This window comes from Monomorium pharaonis, chromosome 4, assembly GCF_013373865.1.
Source record: "Monomorium pharaonis isolate MP-MQ-018 chromosome 4, ASM1337386v2, whole genome shotgun sequence".
Lineage (NCBI taxonomy): Eukaryota > Metazoa > Arthropoda > Insecta > Hymenoptera > Formicidae > Monomorium > Monomorium pharaonis.
The window spans coordinates 18,376,607-18,398,407 of record NC_050470.1 but is presented as its reverse complement, the minus strand read 5'-3'; the positions used below and the strand labels follow the sequence as shown (position 1 = coordinate 18,398,407).

The 21,801-nt window shown below is 35.0% G+C and overlaps 1 protein-coding gene and 1 long non-coding RNA gene across 6 annotated transcripts in view; one reads left to right on the top strand and one right to left on the bottom strand.

Moving 5' to 3' along the window:
• LOC105834430 (uncharacterized protein F13E9.13, mitochondrial) overlaps positions 1-21,801 on the top strand; it is a 91,015-nt gene that overhangs the window by 2,012 nt on the left and 67,202 nt on the right. The window lies entirely within an intron of this gene.
• On the bottom strand, positions 7,278-15,757 carry LOC118645111. The gene is made up of 3 exons (XR_004962863.1): positions 15,610-15,757; positions 8,475-10,625; positions 7,278-7,657 (listed from the first exon to the last, which is right to left on the bottom strand). It is a non-coding gene; the product is annotated as an uncharacterized LOC118645111 (long non-coding RNA).

Sequence of the window (21,801 nt, the reverse complement as noted above, 5' to 3'; positions counted from 1 at the left end):
ATATAATTCATAATTGAGTTACAACAAATGTTTTACAAAATGGCGGATGTTGAAGATAGTGCTTAAAAAATGGGAGAAAAAATTTATTTTAATCATTGCGTAGCTCAAGAAGTCTTTTAAAAGAAAATAGAAACCTCAAAGTTAAAAAATTTGTTTCTCTTGAAAGTAAACGATCGGATTTAAATATCGTATAAGGGTGTATATGTGTGCATCCTGCTCTTGACATTACCCAGGATCAACGACGTAGACGTAGCAAAAATCTAATCCCTGTGTGTGTGTGTGTTTGTGTGTGAATGTGTGGGTGTGAGTGTGGGTATGAGTGTGGGTGTGTGTATGGGTGTGTATGTGTGAGTGTGCACGTGCGTGCGCATGCACATATATATGTGTTTAATAATGTGTATTGTCTCCTCTTGCATCTAACAATTTTTGTAATCGTTGAGGCATACTCTTAATTATATTTCTTATTTTTTCTTGTTTTTAATTGTTCTATTCTTCTTGCAAGCCGTTGCGGAATGCTGCTAATATTTGAGCATTATGTTTTCTAATCCTTCATTTTAAAATATCTCACAATTTGAATGTGGTTTGGGCACGAATATCGATCGACGGTCACATACAAACCTCCTTTTTGAGGATAATACGGATTCCTATGTTTATATTGAAAACATTATTATTCTATACATTTTGTCTTACAAGAAATTTATTGGAAATAATTTTTTATTGTAATACCGCGAGATCACACGTCGCACGAATAGTGACTGATTTTCTTGGTAACGTAAACATACTTTGAATGCTGTGGCAGGCTATGAACCTGGATATGAATCCTATACAGCATTTATGGGATATCGTAAAACGAATTAAAAAATACAATGCTCAAACATCAGCAGCACTCCACAATGCTTTGCAAAAAGAATGGGACAATTCAAGACATTAAAAAATAAGCAATACACATTATTAAACACATATATATGTGCATGCGCACGCACGTGCACACTCACACATACACACCCATACACACACCCACACTCATACCCACACTCACACCCACACATTCACACACAAACACACACACACACAGGGATTAGATTTTTGCTACGTCTACGTCGTTGATCCTGGGTAATGTCAAGAGCAGGATGCACACATATACATTTTGTCTTACAAGAAATTTATTGGAAATAATTTTTTATTGTAATACCGCGAGATCACACGTCGCACGAATAGTGACTGATTTTCTTGGTAACGTAAACATACTTTGAATGCTGTGGCAGGCTATGAACCTGGATATGAATCCTATACAGCATTTATGGGATATCGTAAAACGAATTAAAAAATACAATGCTCAAACATCAGCAGCACTCCACAATGCTTTGCAAAAAGAATGGGACAATTCAAGACATTAAAAAATAAGCAATTTAATTAATAGTACCCACACAGCATATTGCCATAATATCACAGTAGTATTATAATTTTGCAGTAATATTATAACGGAAATGTAAGATTACAGAAATATATTGATGACATATTGCATTGCGATATATCACAATGTGACATTACAAAATATTGTCAGAATATTGCATTACGATATATCATATTGTAATATTTTAGTAATATTACTACAATATTGCATTGTGATATACCGTATTCCTAGGTAGCAAACACAACCCATATAGACAAAAAGATGTCTTTTAGATTTCTAAAAGACATCTTGCAATTTCTTGCGATATCTTGCATTTTTTACGAAAAGATATCTTTTCGCAATCTAAAAGATGTCTTATGCAACAGTTTGAGATATCTTTTAGATATCTGGCGATGTCTAAAAGACATCTTGAAGAAATCTAAAAGATATCTTGTAGAAATCTAAAAGATATCTTAAAGATATCTAAAAGATGTCTTTTAGAAATCCAAAAAATCTATATGAGACATCATAAAGATGTCTTTTGTACGTCTTGAAGATCTTTTTTAAAATTCTTTTTAGACATTTATAAAGGTTTATACATTTATGCGGAGGCTCAGAGAGCTTTCTCCGAGAAGACCCGTGGAATTCTCCACCAGAATACAAAAAATTTATTACGTAGGTTCTAAGAGGGTTGAGAGCTTACTACGATTGCTGTCATAATAAGTTAATCCATCACCGTAAGTGATCTTCTTATATAGCTCTCAGAATGTAAATTACATCACGAGAAAGGCAGCATCGCATCGTCTATAGCGGCGATTCCGCAAACTACATCACGACTGCGGATGCTGCACGGGTGTACACATTGTATTGTGACGGATGTTTCACCGCTACATGAACTACTAAATTATGATTTAAAATGTCTTTTTTTTAAGTTGAGTAATAAATATATAATGACGTTTATAGATATCTTAAAGCAATTCTAGAATTGGTCTTCAAGATATATGTATAAAAGACATTTTTAACCTCTAAAAGATCAAACCTTTTTTGGCTGACTTTTTTAATTTTAATACTAAAACATTTTTGTCCTTGTCAGTGAAATAAACTACGAAGAAGATAACTTCACTCTAACGCCTAATATTATTAGGCTTTTAGTTTGAAAAAAAGTGATTATTTTTTTGTTGTATTTGTTGTAACTTTATATTACTATTTATTGTTAAAATGATTGTTTAGCGTCATTTGCAATAAAAATGTTGAAAAATATATATATATAAATATAATTATGTTGCACTTTATGAAGTATGAGACAGTATATAAAGTGTCATTAAAGTAACATATCCCAAATAGCACAAAAATATACAATATATATACATTATTTTATTTTATTCTTACTTGCCGCTGGTAAGTTTTGAACCCGGGATCTTAGGATGACGAACCTTGTACTCTATCTGCTACGCCAATTTGACTCATCGATATGGGTACTTGTTATTGTCTACATATACCTATATGTTATAAACTGTCGCAATTATATTATTTTTTATAAAAGCAATTAAATTTTGCAAAACATTAAAAATAAATAGCATTAATTTATTTACTTATTAATTTCATTGTTAAATTGATCTTTTTCCATAACCTTAATAATTTGATGGATATTGCGATCTATTTAGCATTAATACTTTGAAGCGTTCAAATAGTTAATTAGATGGTTAACTATATAGATCATATATGTTCAGACTTCAAATGGGGTTTTTTGCACCGCCAAGTTTTTAAACCCTTCACCGGCAGAAAAATATACATGACTGATCCACGAAAGTATATTCATCCAATGTACATTTATGTTTATTTTGACACGTACATGCACGTGTATACATACAATAAACATTCGACATGCATCGGAAAACATCCTAAACTAATCCATGAAAATATGTTTGTCCGATGTACATGAAAGTACATTTATGTATGTTTCAATACGTACTTGCATGTATATAAATACAATATACATACAATATACATGGAGATGTATAAGTAATTAATCCATCAAAGTATATTTATATTATGTACATATGACGTATATACATTCATATCCATCCATAAATATTCATTTTATATATGTATAATATCCTGTATTTACTTTTCACTTTATGGATCAAGAATGGATATTCATAGAATATCGTGTGCTATTTGGGCTATAGCACGAGATTATCATCTCGTTTTCCCAAAAATTGGGAATAGTGGAACACATAAGTTATTATACATATATGAATAGATTCGGCTTTTAATGCTCTTTAATTTTTGTCCTTACAAAATTTTCAAAATGTTGCAAAAAGGGGAGTGGGGGTAAGGATAAATAAAAAATTTGAAATTTTTGAAAAATATGAATACACCGTTGTAAATTATATAGAACATTTTTTCATAAACCTTATATTTTCAAAGATATTTGCCGAAAACGAAAAAATGCGTTATTTTCGAGGGGTGGTTTCAATCCCTAAACGTCGAGATATGCCGCTAAAAAAATATATGGGTCTAATATTTTTTTATGTTCTACAACATATGCAAAGCGCATAAAAATCGGTGAGGGACACTTCCGTCAGTTCCCTTGTAAGTAAAATGATAGGATCGAACGCCTATTTATATGCGTGCAAAACCGCGAATCGTTCAATAACAAAGATATTCATGATGTGCATTAGCACATCACATTCCTCCGATATTCTTGATTTAAGCGTTGTTCGACGGTTTCACACCGTTGATAAAGAATTGTAGCGAATGCCATCGAGCTGTGGTGTTTGTTAAATCGCATGATAAACGCGCTTCCTTCCGAGCTACATATCCCTGGAAATCAGTTTTGCAGTCCGGGAACACACTTGGAAAAGCGATTAGCTAGAGGCGATCAAGGTATAAATCCACTGAACGCAGCGTGCCGCGAACACGACATTGTTTATTCTCAAAACAACAATCTCGCTAAACGACACGCGGCGGATAACGTACTCGCCACTAAAGCGCTAGGGCGTGTAATCGCAAAAAATTCGGTTCTGAAAGAGAAAGCTGCTGCTGCAGTTTGGGCAGCTATGAAAGCTAAAACAAAGGTTGGCATGGGCATAAAGAAAACGTCGATAAAGAAAAAGACAACGAAAAAGAAACAAGTACTTCCAACAGCGGAACGAGGCGGTATGTTACCGATTTTACCGATATTGGGCGCACTCGGATCCGTGATCGGTGGAGCGGCTAGTGTGGTGAAAGCGGTGAATGATAGTAAAGTCGCGCGACATCAGCTTGAGGAGCTTCAACGTCACAATCACACAAAAGTCGCGGACCTAGATAGCACATAAATGTATATTGCATGTACAATTGTTGTACCTTGCGGTGCAACAAATGATTTTTGCCGTACCCTGCGGTGCGACAAAAGATCTTTTTGAGCTCGTTGCTGCCTAAGGAGTACGGACTCGCGGAAGGTGGCTTTCGTTGGCAGGGTCCTCAAGTCACTGACTCACTTGTTTTATGATAATTTAATAAAAAATTTATTCTTCTTATGATACACAGTAGTTCTTGTACTTGCGGTCGACGAAGGTGCCGCGTCGTGTTACACAGAGTTGATTAAATACGGCACATGACTCGAAGATAACGCGTCGTATCTTTGCTCGCTCGAGGTTCGCTGCGATTAAGTCCCAAACTCTTCCGTATTTTAATTGTACGGGCCGTACGTATCGGCTTGATTGACTATGACTGATCCCGCGACTCGCTGTTCGGCAGTGGCTTAGTAGTGCCGCGGATTTAACATAATAATGGGGCAATGGGCTCTCCGCATGACCATATATGGTCATAACCGCGCGCATTCGGCGCGCGGGAAATATTCGCAAGCTTAGCAACAATTGCCAAAACGCAAATATGCATTTGCTAAGCTGAACATCGCTAAATTCCACCATGCGATGCCCGGTGCATTGACCGGTGCGATGGCCGGCCGGCAGCGCACGAGGCATGTGTCACTTGACACCTCGCGATAACGAGCCTTCCTCGGCGAGCTATATATTTTCTTAATTTAATTTTAATATTCTATATTCTATATTCTACATTTTAATAGTTTATATTATTTTATCGGTTGTGAGTGTCTCCCTCACAACACAATGTATATACATCTATAGATATTGAATGTCCACTGGATATCCATGAGAATTTAAGTTAATATCCAATGTATATTTAATGTATTTTTGAATTGACTCCAGCAGAGATCTATTTCACGTTCACAGAAAACAAAATTACCTTTCTTAAAAAAAAAAGTAAAGAAAGGCACCAAGTGTGGGTATGTGCATCCTTAAAAAAAAATTATATTAGGTAAATTGTTTTACTGTCTTATTGTTTTATTGTCTTTTCTATACAAATAATGATATAAAGTAAATGCGCTAATTATAAAAATATTTGTACAAAATTTATTTATTATAACTTTTTATTAAAATATTTAATAATAAACGGACTTGATAATCAAATAATTAAATGATTAAAATCAACCAACGGGATTATAGTAAAGCAAAAACTTGGCGTGCCCGGCTCGCATTTTTCTATATTTCCAAAACTCTATGTTATTGATATCAATAAATGTATACACAAGAATGAGATTAATGTGGCTTAAGTATTTTTACTATCTATCAGTTTTTGCTTCATTATTTGTTATTATTTATTTCCATTTTTTAAATAATTTTTTAATAAATTTTATAGAATTTTTCTAAATCTTTTTTCAAATATACTTGGCTAATTGTATTCGTATTATTTTTGAATACGTTTGTGTACTTGACATATCTTTTTTATTTTCGTAAAGTTTTTAATAGATTATTTTTTCATTATTTTATTTTTATAAATAATTTCCATATTGTATAACATTGATAGGTCACTGCGTTTCAACGAGCCGGACACGACAAGTTTTTGCTTTACTATAATCCCGTTGGTTGATTTTAATCATTTAATTATTTGATCATCAAGCTCGTTTATTATTAAATACTTTATATCGTTATTTGTGTAGAAAAGACAATAAAACAATAGGACAGTAAGACAATTTACCTAATATAATTTTTTTTTCTTAAGGGCGCACATACCCACACTTGGTGCCTTTTTTTACCTTTTTTTAAAAAAAGCAATTTTGTTTGGTTTAAATTCTCGTGGATATCCAATGGACATTCCATATTTATAGATGTATATACAATGTATATGCAATGTATATTATCTTGGAATTGTTATATTTGCCTAGCACATTCCAAAGCCTCAATTCTGTACCGCCTACCGACAAGTATCGGTGTTGTTGTGCAGATATTTTATATGGCAAAAAGCCTGCGCAACGACACCGATAGTTGTTGGTAGGCGGTACAGAATTGAACCCCAGTATAACTTATAATTTTTCATTCTTTTAATTATAATGTATTGTCCGAATTTTCGTGCACGGAGCCCGTGCGCGAGCAGAGAACCGCTGCGCTATACGCTAGCTGAAAAAAAAAAAAACCGGCGTACTCTCGCCGCGGTCGACTCTCTCGTGAGTAACGCAGCAATTCTTCGCTCGCGCACGGGTTGCGTGTACGAAAATCCGGACCTTAATTATAAGCAAATATTAAGATATAATAATATACAAGAATACAAGTGAATGATAATATGAAAGTAAATAAATTTTATATCCGTTTTAATCCATTTTAATTTGCTTCAATTGAAAATTTTAAACAATATACATACCTTCTACATAATATTGTACTTTTATTACTTTTTTAAAATAAAATATATAAAAATATATAAAGAAATTTAAATTTTGTAATAAACTTAAAATATAAAGTATTATATATAAACTTTTATATATAAATTATATATAAATATAAAGTATTAAATATAAAGCTTTTTGAAAAAAAACAACAAATTGTTAACATTGTAAACGTTATAAACGTAAAAAAAACATAAAATTTTTTAAGAACAAAAATTAAATAAAAAAGTTAGAAGACATATAAAACAAAGGGTTACTCATCTCTTCGTTCTTCATTCGGTAAAGTCCGTTCAATAGATGTTTCTTCCTGTTCAGTTTCTTTCGGTTCAATCAGTGCGTTTTTTTTTGTTTAGTCTGTGCCTTCTTTGATGCAGTCTGTGTTTTCTTTGGTTCAGTTTGTGCCTGTTTCGGTGCATCGTTCCTTGGAGTCGTTATGTCATTATGAAAACGTTCCTTGCTTCTAACGAGCCATGACTTTATTATCACGATAACCTCGTATTCGCGACAATCTGCTGTATTTTTATTTGCGCGAACAACATCTGAAAGTAAATGAAGTGTTTTGATACTGCTACAAAAGGAGGAGGGTCAATGAACGCATTTTTTGGCCCATCCCGGATTATCAAAATACAATTTTTTGTATTGTATTATTATTAGGAATGTCAAAAATAACCATTAGATAAGAAAAAAACTTGATTCATAAAACCAAAATTATAACTCTAGATATACTTAAGCTCTTTTCATGGCTAATAAGTAAACTAATAAAATAGTTTCGCTCATTATACTGCTCTGTCATCATATTAATGTCATTTTAGACTATAACATGTCCACAAGATTCGGGAATAAGGTTGTAAAAGTAAAATAAAGAAAATTAAAATAATTAAATACGAAAAATATATTAAAACCTCTAGAATGATCACAACTTTGACGTGGTGTAGAGGCTTAAGTCTATAGGCAGCTAATAGTGATCATCTTTTGTTATAAGCACCCACATATGTCAAGAGTAAACAAACATTTCACTATGAGCTGTATTCACTTTAGGGATACATGTTGTAGTCTAAAATGACATTAATATGATAGCAAAGCAGTATAAACGAAACTATTTTATTAGTTCATTTAGCCATGAAAAAGTATATCTACAGTTATAATTATTCTTTCGAGTTTTTTTCTTATGTAATGGTTTTTTTTTCTATAATCCTAAATAATTATACAATTGTACAATTAAAAAAAATTGTATTTTGAAAATCCGGGGTGGGCCAAAAGACCTGCTTATTGTTTCTTCTTTTTTGTTTTTATTAGGTTTTATATATTTTATTAGGTCTTTTTTTTAAATTTCCGATATTAAATATAAACACTAACCCATAATTATTGAAGAAATCAAAAGTGATTTAAAAACTTATTTCTTTTTTTTTTCCTTCCCAGGAGTACTCCATGCCTAGGGAATTTTGAAATAATCGATACATAACTCGCTTCACAACCTCCTTCACGGTTGGTCCGCCCATTTTGCTTAATTCTGCCACCTGTAAGAAAAGAAATTGTAGTTTTGTAGACACTCATGAAGTTTTCGTAAATACTAAGTTTCTTAAATACCAAGTTCTGTTTGTTTTGTTCGTTTTGTAGCCACTCCTCTACTTGATTTAATCCTTCCGAATCCATAGGAAATAAGTTTATTATTGGCAGTTGCTCACTTAGCAAGCTGGTGGGTTTTACTATTGTTTTTGCATTTTTACCAATGAAAAAACTGACTCAGAAATTACATCAATTTTTAAATGCAGGAGATTTATATCTTTTAGATATTGCTTTTGACACTCTGTAATTAAACAAATCATATTCAAGCATCGCAATCAATTCAAAATAAATATATTGCATAAAAATATAAGAGAATTTTGGTTTACCTTGTAATTCGAGCAATTGTATTTTCATTATACTGCTTTTCCTCACGTTCTGATATAGCTTTATCAATTTCAATAAAGCTTGTATTATGTTCATTTTTTCGTACCATGCGTTTCTTGTTTGTGGAAACTTAAACAATGATATAAACAATAATTTAATTAATATACTAGACTTATTAATACATATTAATATGAATATAAATAAATATTAGAAGTAGATTATAGAATTATACCATCAAAATTATCAAATTGAACTGGATATTTATTCAAATCATTGTCAGAAGTCTCCAGTGTCACTGCTACTAGATATAGGAGAGACTCGTAACTTTTCAGATTTTTTTGTGCATTTTTTTTTCTTGAAACTAGAGATTCGTCGTTAGAGGTTAAAAGATCGGTTGTTTGCGCTTTTTTAGCTTTATGTTAAACGTATCCAAAATCATCTAAATTTGTAAATAAAACAATATTGATAAATAAATAAATACATAAATGAATATTAAAAAGTTTTTCTTATTTCTACTGATTTAAATTTTAATATTGATTTTTATTTTCTCTATATATTTACACATTATTTAGATTTTTATTTTTTTTATTTCGACATTAGATATAAATTTATGACTCTTAAAAGTATTTTTAAGGAATTGTTTTTGTTTAGGTGAGTCTGTTACTAACTAATAGTCCTTTTAAGTCCTGAAGACCCCTGATATAAAATAAATCTAGAAAAATAATAATTTTATAATACAAAGAAATTCACTAAAATCAAGTTATCTCTCAGATTCAAATGTTTTTTTAATGAATATTTTTCACTTAAAATTTTATGCGTATTGACTCAGCATATTTGTACATAATATTAATTTATTTTTGTGTAATAAAAACACAGAAGCAAAAATTTAATGTTTCTGTTTAATTTAATGCCCTCAACAAAATATACTGAATAATAGTTTTACATATATTTATGACTCATATTTTTTTTAATAACTTATATTAAATATGAAAATAAAAATGTCAATTAAAATTTTTGATTTAATTATATTTACTAATATTTGTAATTTAATTACAGTGAAATGTTATAGCTCATGCTACAAAGTTAATAATTAATTAAAAGAACAAATAAACTAACAAATTTTGAACAATTTCTCAAAAATACTGTCATGTCACAAACTTATATCTAAAAAAGCAACAGAGCGCTTTATAATTAATTAAAAATTTATTAAAATTTAAAAAGTTTAAGCTAATTTAGACGCCTCTTGAAATTTTCCCGTGGTATTAACTTTCAGAGAATCAAAATGGGTAAATATTAATAATTTAAATCAGTAGGTGAGAAAAAAATTATCAATTTATTTTAATCGTTTTAATATCTACCGTAAGCGCCCAAAAGCGTTGCGTCAAATAATTTCCACGATTCATCAGGTTCACGTTGATTTTTTATAAATTCGGCAATTTTATGGCTTATTTTCTTGAGCGGCCAATAACATTGCTTATTTTGCTTATTATACCACGTTGTGAGTACAGCGTCAACTTTATTTTCTTTATTAAATTTTATTATCATCCACGGCATTATGCCTAGTATTTTCTACACTATTTGGTTTTTATGTGTACTATTTATTTAATTAATACTATGCTAAAAAAAGTATCAAAATAACAAATATATTTATTCATAGTTCAAACTTATATATAAATTAATTGTGCAACAACGAGAAACATATGAATTTTTATATGGTAACACAACTAGTTTTTCATTGATCATGCTCGTTTTACAAATTTTAAATTTTAAGTTCTGAATCTTCTTTAATTATAATCTTTATATCAAAATGTGTTCATGGGCATGGTTTTTTAAAAAATTCTCCAATTTCCCGAAATGTGTAACCCAATAGCACTGTTGAATTTTTACAACAAGCAATATTTTGCACTTTTATAACAGTACCATCATTCATCTCCACAAACCTGTCTGCTTTTGTTGTAATATTTATGCAATAATCTATGGTCTTCATTTTTTTATATTGCGGAGGTGTACATGCATTAATTAACGGTCCATAATGATGTGGCATTAGCAACTGCACTGAATCTGTATTACACTGTACTGAACTTTTTAGCTCGAATAAATGTTGTCCTTCATAAATGCGTCGAATTACTTGCAATGGTTGATCATGTTTTCGAATCAAATGTTTCAATATCTGAAGAGAATTTTCAAATTCAAACGCACTCGAGTTGTCCAGTGGCCCAAACAATCGAACACAATCACTTAAATGTATCAGACAGTGCACGTTATGGGAGATGAAATCTGGACTGTATAAATTAATTGAATTTCGTATAAAACATTTTAAAAGTTCTTCAGCATAAGAAATGAATCTCTTAGAAGTAGCATGACGCGGACTTATAAGAATTAAAGTACTTGCTACACTTAGCGTTAAAAAATTATGATATATACATAGACGCTGGTAATATTTTCTTTAACACTAACGGACCACTATACAATAAAAAGAATCGTAATTATGTGGCTTTAAATCTTTTACACTTTTCTATTAATCTTGTTTTACGAGAAAATTCACATGAAATATATTTTTTCAATCTCGACAATTGTTGCGATATTTTTTGCACATTTTGAGCACACAATTTATATGGAGATTTTCCAAAAATCTAGCCGTACCGATTATGACACAAAAGTCTCTTGCATGCATCTAGTAAAAGCGCATGCATATATATATAGTCTACGGAAACATTGTTAATCAAATCAAAATTAGGTAAGTTTAATAAACTGAACCAACATGATGCTCAGGTTGTTCTTTATTTCGGAATGAACTATCGGTCCTCTTACAATTAGTGTAGTCAGTTTCAATAAAACACATTACATTATTGTACATATCCCCAGTTATTGTGCATTTTGGGCACGAATAATACCCGAAATGACTTTTAATAGCTAGAACAAGCGATTTCGCTGGCGTGTTACAGATTGACATTAAAATTTTGAAATTATAACGAATCGAGTCAATGGTAATACCACTGCATGATAACTGAATACATTCATTAATAAAATCGGTTAAAAACTCTTGTGAGTCTGGTTCTTCACGGCCATAAAAAAGAGCTACTAAAAATACTTTTCCTTTCAGAGCTGACACAGATTTTATTGAACATAATATTGATCATAAAATACTGCTCGTACTTTTTGATATAAGAAGCCCATCAATATTTGTAGCCAGATCTATATCTTGATTGGTATGAAATTTTAGCCTAATGTTTACAAGTGCATTCAATGAACTTTCAATTCCGAAATAATAGAATAAGCCCGAGTTTATTTCTTTTACACATAATACACGAGATGTTTTTAGAAATGTTCTAGGATCCCTTGGCAAAACATTCTTTAATGAAGGCAATATACGCAGAACTCCAAGCAATTTTCCTGTAGACGACAAATTAATGCGTTCACTAATTGTCCACTGTGCTAAGGAAGATTTAAAAGTCTCTTCGATCGTTTTATTATCATTTGAAGAAATACTTGTTGTGCACGACTGAGAATTAATATTCGTATGTTTCTCAAATGTTGAAGATTCCGTTTCATATTCATCTTTTTCCGCAAAATCAAAATTTTTAAGATCATTTAAAGATAATGAATCACATAATAAAGTGTTGCTAGTATTAATCGACAAAGGACTATTTGGTTCAATCGAAGTGTTATTTAAATTATTGTTATCCGTAGACAATGTATCAGCGTTCAAATGAAAAGAAGCATTATTAATTATCGTTAACGATCGTTTCAGTCGCTCATCGGCCTTTCTTAAACGTTTTTTATGATTTCGTTTTTTAGTGTATTCCATTATTCATTAATTTACAATAAAGAAAACACTTTGTTACAAATAAATTTAATAATCTTCTAAAAATCTTCTGAAATCAATTGAAAAATCTTCAACTAAAATAATCTTCAACTGAAAAAAAAATACAAACATTTTTGTTATAAAGGAAGAATGATAACATTTATAAGATTTATAAAAAATTTGTTTTAAAAAAAGATTAAAAATTTTTTATTTTAATTAAGACATTAACAAGTAAAAATTTGACTACTATTGTACTAAAAAGTTAATAATTTTGTTGTTATAATACTATATCAATGTATATATCTAATATTTTTTAATTCCGCGCGACAAATATTACAGTTTAAAAAAAATATAAAATTTCTAACAATTTTTTCTGTTTTTTTCTTTGTCTATTTACAAAATTTTTAACAATTTTTTATACAATTAAAACAGTATTATTAATATGTAAATTATTAAATTTCGACTGATATTGATTCATGAGCATGAGTAATGATTTATTAATGACAATTTCGATCAAATAAATAAATCAATGTTACATAATTTTCATTTAGTGACTCAAAAACTTTCATTAATGACTCAAAAACTCATTATGTGCAACAACAAAAATGTTAAAAAAGACATCAATTCCCAAATAGCACACGATATTCTACGGATATCCATTCTTGATCCATAAAGTATACAGGACATTATACATATATAAAATGAATATTTATATATGGATATAAATGTACGTCATATGTAATTAACATAAATATACTTCGATGGATTAATTACTTATACATCCCCATGTATATTGTATATTGAATTTATATACATGCAGGTACGTATTGAAATATATATAGATGTACTTTCATGTACATCGGACAAACATATCTTCATGGATCAGTTTAGGATGTTTTTCGATGCATGTCAAATGTTTATTGTATGTATATACATGCATGTACCTGTCGAAATAAACATAAATGTACATCGGATAAATATACCTTCGTGGATCTGTCTAGGATATTTTCCGATGTATATCAAACACCTATTGTATGTATATACATGTATGTATGTGTCGAAATGAACATAAATGTATTTTCACGTACATTGAATGAATATACTTTCATGGATCCGTCTAGGATATTTTCTGATGCACTTCAAATGTACATTGCATATATATACTTATCGAAATGTATACAAATGTACTTTCTGTGTACATTTCGGATGAATATACTTTCGTGAATCAGTCATTTATTTTTCTGCCGGTGAAGGGTTTGGAAACTTGACGCTGCAAAAAACCCCATTTGAACTCTGCACATATATAATCTATATAGTTAACCATCTAATTAACCATTTGAACGCTTCAAAGTATTAGTGCTAAATAGATCGTAATTTCCATCAAATTATTAAGGTTATGAAAAGATAAGTTTAACAATAAAATTAATAAGTAAATAAATTAATGCTATTTATTTTTAATGTTTTGCAAAATTTAATTGCTTTTATAAAAAATAATATAATTACGTCAGTTTATAACATATAAGTATATGTAGACAATAACAAGTACCCATGTCGATGAGTCAAATTGGCGTAGCAGATAGAGTACAAGGTTCGTCATCCTAAGGTCCCGGGTTCAAAACCAGCGCAAGTAAAAATAAAATAAAATAATTTAAGTTTAATTAATTAATAAAAATTTGTCCTAAATTTAATATGTACTGTTGATAAAAATAATTATTAAAAAAATTAAATTTTTATTTTATTTTTTTATCTCTAGTTGCAGTTTAAAGATATCCGATTTAAGAAATCTTTTAGATATCAGTTTCATGACATCTTTCTGTTCTCAAAAAACGGCGCATTGCATAACATTCTGACATCATTATGTTATCTTTTAGAAGTCTCTTTATGTTATCATTTTCAGAAACAGGATATCTTTCAGAGATCTTTTTGACAACATATTGTTCACTGGGTATATATATGATATACATGGGACGTGCAGCTGTATGTTTTATGGATAAACAATGGATCTCATATGAAGTGCATTTGCTGATACAATGGATATACTATGAATGCTAATTTAAGTACATGTGGATATCCAATGGACATTCAATATCCATGAACATATATATAGTGTATATACATTGTATATTTTTGTGCTATTTGGGCAAGTAACGAGCAGGTAAAAATTAGTGTATAATCAATATTCTCAATCTCAGCTGAAAAAGATAAATTTGAAAACTTTGTGTACGGACTCACTTCTTTGGCATAAAATTATCAAAAAACTAATCGACACTTTTGCAGCTAAGATTGAGAATATTGATTATATATTAACTTTTGCCTGTTTATGACTAGACCTCTCTTTTAACATTTGTGCCATTTTCATTTAACTTAATACGTTAGTTCAGTGAACATATATGCAAATTTAATTGTGTATGTGTGTGTGACCTTATAACACTGGTCTTCACAATGTGAGAAAGTTCTCGTGCGCCTACATAGCGCCGGTTCGTTGAGTGGGGGAAGCCGTTTCAAACACGTTCGTGCAAACGCATGACCGTTGCGTCTGATATTTGTTATAATATAACATTTTTATAAAATACTTTATACTTTTAATATTAAAACATGACGTATCATAGCACTATCGATACATACAACGTAGTATTCTGTCTCGCAAATTTTAACTAACATCGGATTCCTCGCTTCAAAACAATAAGAAATGATGTTTCTTTTTCGTTTATCTAGAGGGAAACAGGCCTCTTCGTAACATTCTTCTTTATCCATAAATCATTCATTTACTTCACACAATTACATTACAATACTTACTTTATTCAAATTGGCAGAAAACTTTGTTCACTTCCACTTCCAATATTATAATTCTTCGATGCTTCTGGATGCTTCGTCAATTCCAAATTCTAGACGACATATGCAAACCGATACGAACCATGCGGCGACGGCGACGGACGAGAGTGATGAGACAAATGCAAGTACGCAGTACGCAAGCATGTGTCGCGACGCGACCATTGTGACGATACATTGAAGGCGGACGGCGCAAGCGCTCGATAAAGTCCCTAAAAGTCCATATATATGGGCCGATTTTCCTATCTCCGATTAGCTTATCGATCAATTCTTCTATTAAAACTGACCAATCGCATTTGTCGTTTAAGAGCCAGTTGTTCCAACTTTTTAGTAAACTTACCTACCATGTAAGCATGTGTCTATCTTCATTTCTTTCCTTGAATAGATAAAGACAAACATATATTTATCTCATAGGTAAGTTTATCAAGAAGTTGGAACAACCGACCCTAAGCAAAATGACCAATCACGGTTGAAATTCAATCGATTTGATTAACTCGCGTTGATGAAACCGGCCCTAAGAATCTAGCCATTGTTCGTGTTCGCACATATTGGCGAAATCAATTCACAAAATTCCTCGATGGCAAAATCCTTCAGTAACAAAATTCCAGCCGCAAAACTCTCAGGAGTAAGTCCCGGTCTACAATAGGTGTAGTAAGCCTTAAGCCATAAGAAATTGATCAATCATATTTGATTATTCTTCTCACATTTGACTGTGATTGGTCAATTTCTTACAGCTTAGGCTCTAAGGTCCACAATAGGTGTAATCCTAAGCCTTAGGGCTTACTACACCTATTGTAGACCGGACTAAAGCGGGGTTTAAAATGCAAATTTAAGCCTTAATCCTTAAGAAATTGATTAATTACAGTCGGTTATTGCCTTTAAATTCGGCTGTGATTGGTCAATTTCTTTAAAATTAAGGCTTAAGTTTACATTGTAGACCTAGCATAAATTACACATTGTCAGAGCTAAAATTTTACCAATAGATTTGTTGTGAGCGAGGTACTCACAACCGATAATATAATATTGTAAAATATAAAATATTAAAATTGAATTATAAAAGATATTAGAAATAGCTGACCAAGGAAGGCTCGTTATCGCCAGGTGTCAAGTGACACATGCCTCGTGTGCTGCCGGCCGGCCATCGCACCGGTCAACGCATCGGGCATCGCATGGAATTTAGCGAAGTTCAGCTTAGCAACGATCATGCCACCGGAAATGCATATTTGTGTTTTGGCAATTGTTGCTAAGCTCGCGAATATGTCCCGCGCGCCAGATGCGCACGGTTATGATCAAATATGGTCATGCGAAGGGCCCATTGCCCCACTATTATGCCAAATCCGCGGCACTACTTAAGCCGCTGCCAAACAGCGGGCCGCGGGATCAGTTATTTATTTAAGAGAACGAATTGTAATACGTATTGAAATTATCAAAATTATTGCAGGTCTATCAGAAAATGCCAAAAATTCTTTAAACTCATTGTGATGTGATACTTTACTGCTCTTATGCTGGGGTGCGGTGCCAGCGTGCAAGTTTAAAAATTATTTAAAAATAATGAAAAGCCAGAACTATTCACGAGACCTATTTAGATCTGTAGAACACTGTTCGAGAACTACAAGGTTCTATAGTAAAAAACATTTTTTTTTTTAACTTGGGGTTAGCACCTCATATTTTCAAACTTAAATTTTTTATATTATTTCAGCAGAACTATTGCTTAAAACTATCAAGAACTGTAGAACTATTGCGGGTGTAAACGGAACTTGCGAGAAAACCTGTGGTGCAGAAGGTTGGAGTGCCATGGGAAGTTAGCACCTCATATTTTCAAACTTGTGTTTTTTATATTATTTTAGCGGAACTATTGTTAAGAACTATTGCGGGTGCAAACAGAACTCGTGAAAACCTGCGGTGCAGAAACTTGAGGTGTTAACTTTATACACGCCCGTATTGTGCCATTGTGCTTGAAACGGATGATGAACGTTCCGTCGGTTAGTCGTGTCTTGTATTTCCGAGAGACGTGCACCGCGAAATGCGGCACGTCGATCATGCGTCCCGAAGATATTTCGACTTTAATCGGGGGGGGGGGGTAGTGGTCCGATGGGTTATTGGGCGTTGGTGATTTCTTCCGGTTCTTTGGGCCGCCCTGTCCCTCCTTCCGCTGGCAGGACGGGGGGACGTAGATTGAGTTCACTCTTTTGTTCTGCGTTTCCTGACCTTCTTGTCCGCCGTTGATTGTCGCGGTGGTAGCGATGGCAGGGCCTATATTTACTATCACACTCGGTCTCTCCCGATTGGGATTCGGCCGTTGGCGGACGACTCTCACTCGCTGATCTGGTACCAGGGTCTCTTCCGTTGTTGTCGCCGGTCCTGCATCGGCCATACCGCGCCCAGCCCTGGTTGTGCCGGGTCGTAGGTGGCCGAGGGCCCTCCAGCCAGAATTTCATCTATCGCTTGTATGATGTCGTTCACTTCCATCTTTGAAGGCTGCTCGTTTGAAAATGTGGTCTCGCTTCGGTTCTTTCCGTGGCTGAGGTGATACCCAGTTTGTTATTGTTTAATTTTCGTTGTCGTTTTCTTGGTCCGTATTGTCCCTCGGTGCGGTTGGTTTTAAATCCTGTATGTATGCATGTTTCTGCCATTTGCCATCGCGCCTGCGTAGATCCACGATTACTGGAGATATTATTCTCCGAACTTCGTAGTATTTAGCCCCGAGTATTTCGACGCGAGTTTTGCATTGAAGGCGGTTACTTTATTAGATATCAATGTTTCCGTTTCCATACCCAGTCGCCGACACGTCGTCGCCAGTCGCGATGTCGGAGGTTGTATATATAACAAAAGTATATATAACAAAATTTCTGATCTTCTGTAGGCCGGTACACATTCCTTCCATTGCTCGTTGCTCGGGACTTCCTTGAAATCCAGGTTGTGTAGCATGTGCCGGTAGAGGTGACCGTGCCGTATATAATAGTCTGGCTTTCGAGATATCTGCAGTGTACTGTTTGGTTTGCTGATACCAGTTGTTATTTTGTCGAGCTTCATACACCTGTGTTCGGCGGAATAACGCGTCGGCTACTCGATTTAGTTGTCCTTTGCGATACTTGATTTCGAAGCTGTACTGCTGCAGTTCAAATATCCAGCGGGCCAGTCGTCCGATCGGAGTCTCTATGTGCTGTAGCCACTTTAGTGATTGGTGGTCGGTGATGATGACGAAGTACGCCTCCAGATAATCTCTCATCCGGCGGATCCCCCATAGTACCGCTAGGCATTCCAGTTCGGTTGCGCTGTAATTTTTCTCCGCCCCGTTTAATGCTCGGCTGGCGTATGCGATAACCTTCTCTCCTTCCAGGAAATATTGTGTTAGCACTGCACCTAATCCTGTTTTGCTGGTATCCGTTTGGAGTATAAAACGTAGGGTGAAGTCGGGGCATGTTAGTATGGCCGTGGAGGTTAGTTTCTCTTTGAGTTGCTGAAACGTTTCTTCTTTCCCCATACCCACTTTACGTTTTTCCGTGTCAGTTGAGTGAGGGGGGCGAGGCTTGCAAAGTTTGATACAAATCGCCAGTACCACGATGCTAGAAATTGTCGGATCTGTTTGGCAGTGCTCGGTGTTGGCCACTCCTTGATAGTTCGTTTTTTCGGGATCGGTGTGGATGCCTTGTTGATCCACAATGTGTCGTATTTCAGGCGGTTCGTGCAGAATTTGTATTTTTTCAGGTTGGGTCAAAGTTCGGCATCCCGTAATCGCCTAAAAATCTCTTGTGGTGTCTTCAGATGCTCGTCCAAAGCTTTATTTGCCACGATAATGTCATCTAAGTTTGTGTTTGCACGTTTGGTTCTAATTCCGGGCTTAAGATGTTGTCTAGCATCCTTTGAAATGTTGCGGGGTCGGAGTGCAGACCAAACGGCATGATTTTGAATTGCATTAATCCTCTCCCTGGTACGATGATTGGTCGGCTCGTGGGTGCTAGTGGTATCTGCCAGTAGCCTCTTTTTAAATCTATCGTGGATAGATAACGCGCCCCCGTAGTTTATCCAGTGTGGCGGGGTAACTGGAGGCGTCTCTTTCGATTAGGGCGTTGACCTTCCGAAAATCTATGCAGAATCTTAGTTTGCCGTCTCTTTTTCATACTATCACAATCGGCGAACTCCAGGCGCTGTGTGAAGGTTCTATGATTCCCTCTTTCAGCATCTCTTCTACTTCCTCGTCGATGATCTGCATGGCGGGATTCCGGTGTCTGTACTTTTGTTTTATGGGTATGTCTGTTTGGAGGCGGATGACATGTTGCGTCGCGGTGATTGGTCCTCATACGCTCTCGAATCTTTGTAATTCCGTTTTGAGGAGATCTCTCCTTTTTTTGGTTGTGAGGGGAGTCTGCGTAGTGCATAGCCCCGGTGTTTAAGGAGGTCAGTAGGTGGCTTGTGGTGGTTTCAGCGTTAATCTGGTTCGGCTCCATAGGTCCATCCCGATGAGTATATCGCTCTCTAAACGAGGCATGATGAGAAACGTATGTGTGACAGTCTGTGGCCTGGTGCGTATCGAGAAGTGTACGCGCCTTGTGATGTTGACGCTGGTGCCGTCTGTCAGCTGCACCATCCGAGATGTCCGGCGAGCATCCTAGACCGCGTATTTTACGGGCAGTGACATCGTTAATAAATAATACCTCGGAACTGGTGTCGACTAGGGCTTGGAAGACGAGCCCGTGCACGCGTATTGTCAGATGCGGTCGTTGAATGTATCTTAATTGGTGGCCCGAGTAGTGGCCGTTGTCTCCCCGGACCGGTCAAGGTTTCCCGGAGGCGGGTGACAATCCCGGGTCATTACTACATCCTTTCCGCGTTGGGAGCAAAAACAACGGGGCGGTTGTCGGCAGTCAAAGCGGGTGTGTCCACGTTGTTTGCATCGTCAGCAACACTCGTCCTTATTGTACACGGCGGAGACAATCGGGCTGGCGGAGCTGGTTTCTTTCCTTGATCACGGTTTTCCGGCGGTTCTGAATCTGCTCGTACTCCGTAGCCATGCGAAGCAAGTCACGTGGTCGGCTGACATCGTGACGCCGGATGTATAGCTGGTATTCCGGTAATAAGTTGTATAACTGTTCGACTTGTGCCTCGCTCGTGTATCCTCCGGCGCGGCGCATCAGAGTGGTAAGAGCGGTGGCTTACTTTGCATATTCCTCGTTAGGTTGCTGCATCCGTTCGCGGATTTCGTTTGCCAGTTGTAGTTGATAGCGGGCTGGTAAGAAAAAACCTTTAAAATCATGTACGAAGTCCACCCAAGAGGTCCACTCGTCTCGTTCTTCCACCATAATAGCGCGTCGCCGCGTAGCATTTCGAATAGCCCTTGCAACATTCTTTAATCGGTGAAGCCATAGCTGGATTATAATTCGTGCACTATTTCGAGAAAAGCCCAAGGGTCCTTTCCATCAAATAGCATCCACATTTACGGATTTGATTCATAGCTTTATCTGTTAGTGCCTTGTCGTTGTGGTCAAAGTCCTCGGGTAGATTAATAACAGGCGGTCGTGGTACTTTCGATGCTGTAGTGGGTGTTGGTCGAGCCATCTCGGAGTGCTGGCTTACGTAGGGTCTAGTCGCCGGCGGAGGTCATTGATCGTGCCGGTAGTAGCGATGTCGAGGTCTTGTAGCGTTGCGATAAGTTGCGCTTTGGACAGTTGTTGTATCCACGCTGTCGGCATTTGTTCGCGGCTGTGTCTCCCGGTCTAGTCTGGTCCCTGTTCGGGCGCCATGTAACGACCTGTCGTTTCTTCCTCCGGGCACGGATAGTCTGCAGTCTCGATTCAGAGGGAGACAAATCCGGACACACAGCGTTGATTTAATTGTAAGATGCAATCGTTTGTTATTCGCTTCAAATGCTGTACGTTCGCTTCGTGCAGTTATCGTCGTCTCTGCTTTGTGCGGTGTTTCGTTTTTTAGGCCGGTCTTGTGCACTTGAAACGTGTAGCCTTCGTCGCTCAGCTGTTCGGTATTTGGGCGTTGGCGCGCGTCGAGAGGGAGAGAGAGAGAGAGAGAGAGAGAGAGAGAGAGAGAGAGAGAGAGAGAGAGAGAGAGAGAGAGAGAGAGATAGAGAAGTAGATATATAGATATATCGGGAGAGATTTAGACGCGTTTCATCGCATTATCTGAGTTCGCTTTTTATTGCTCTCT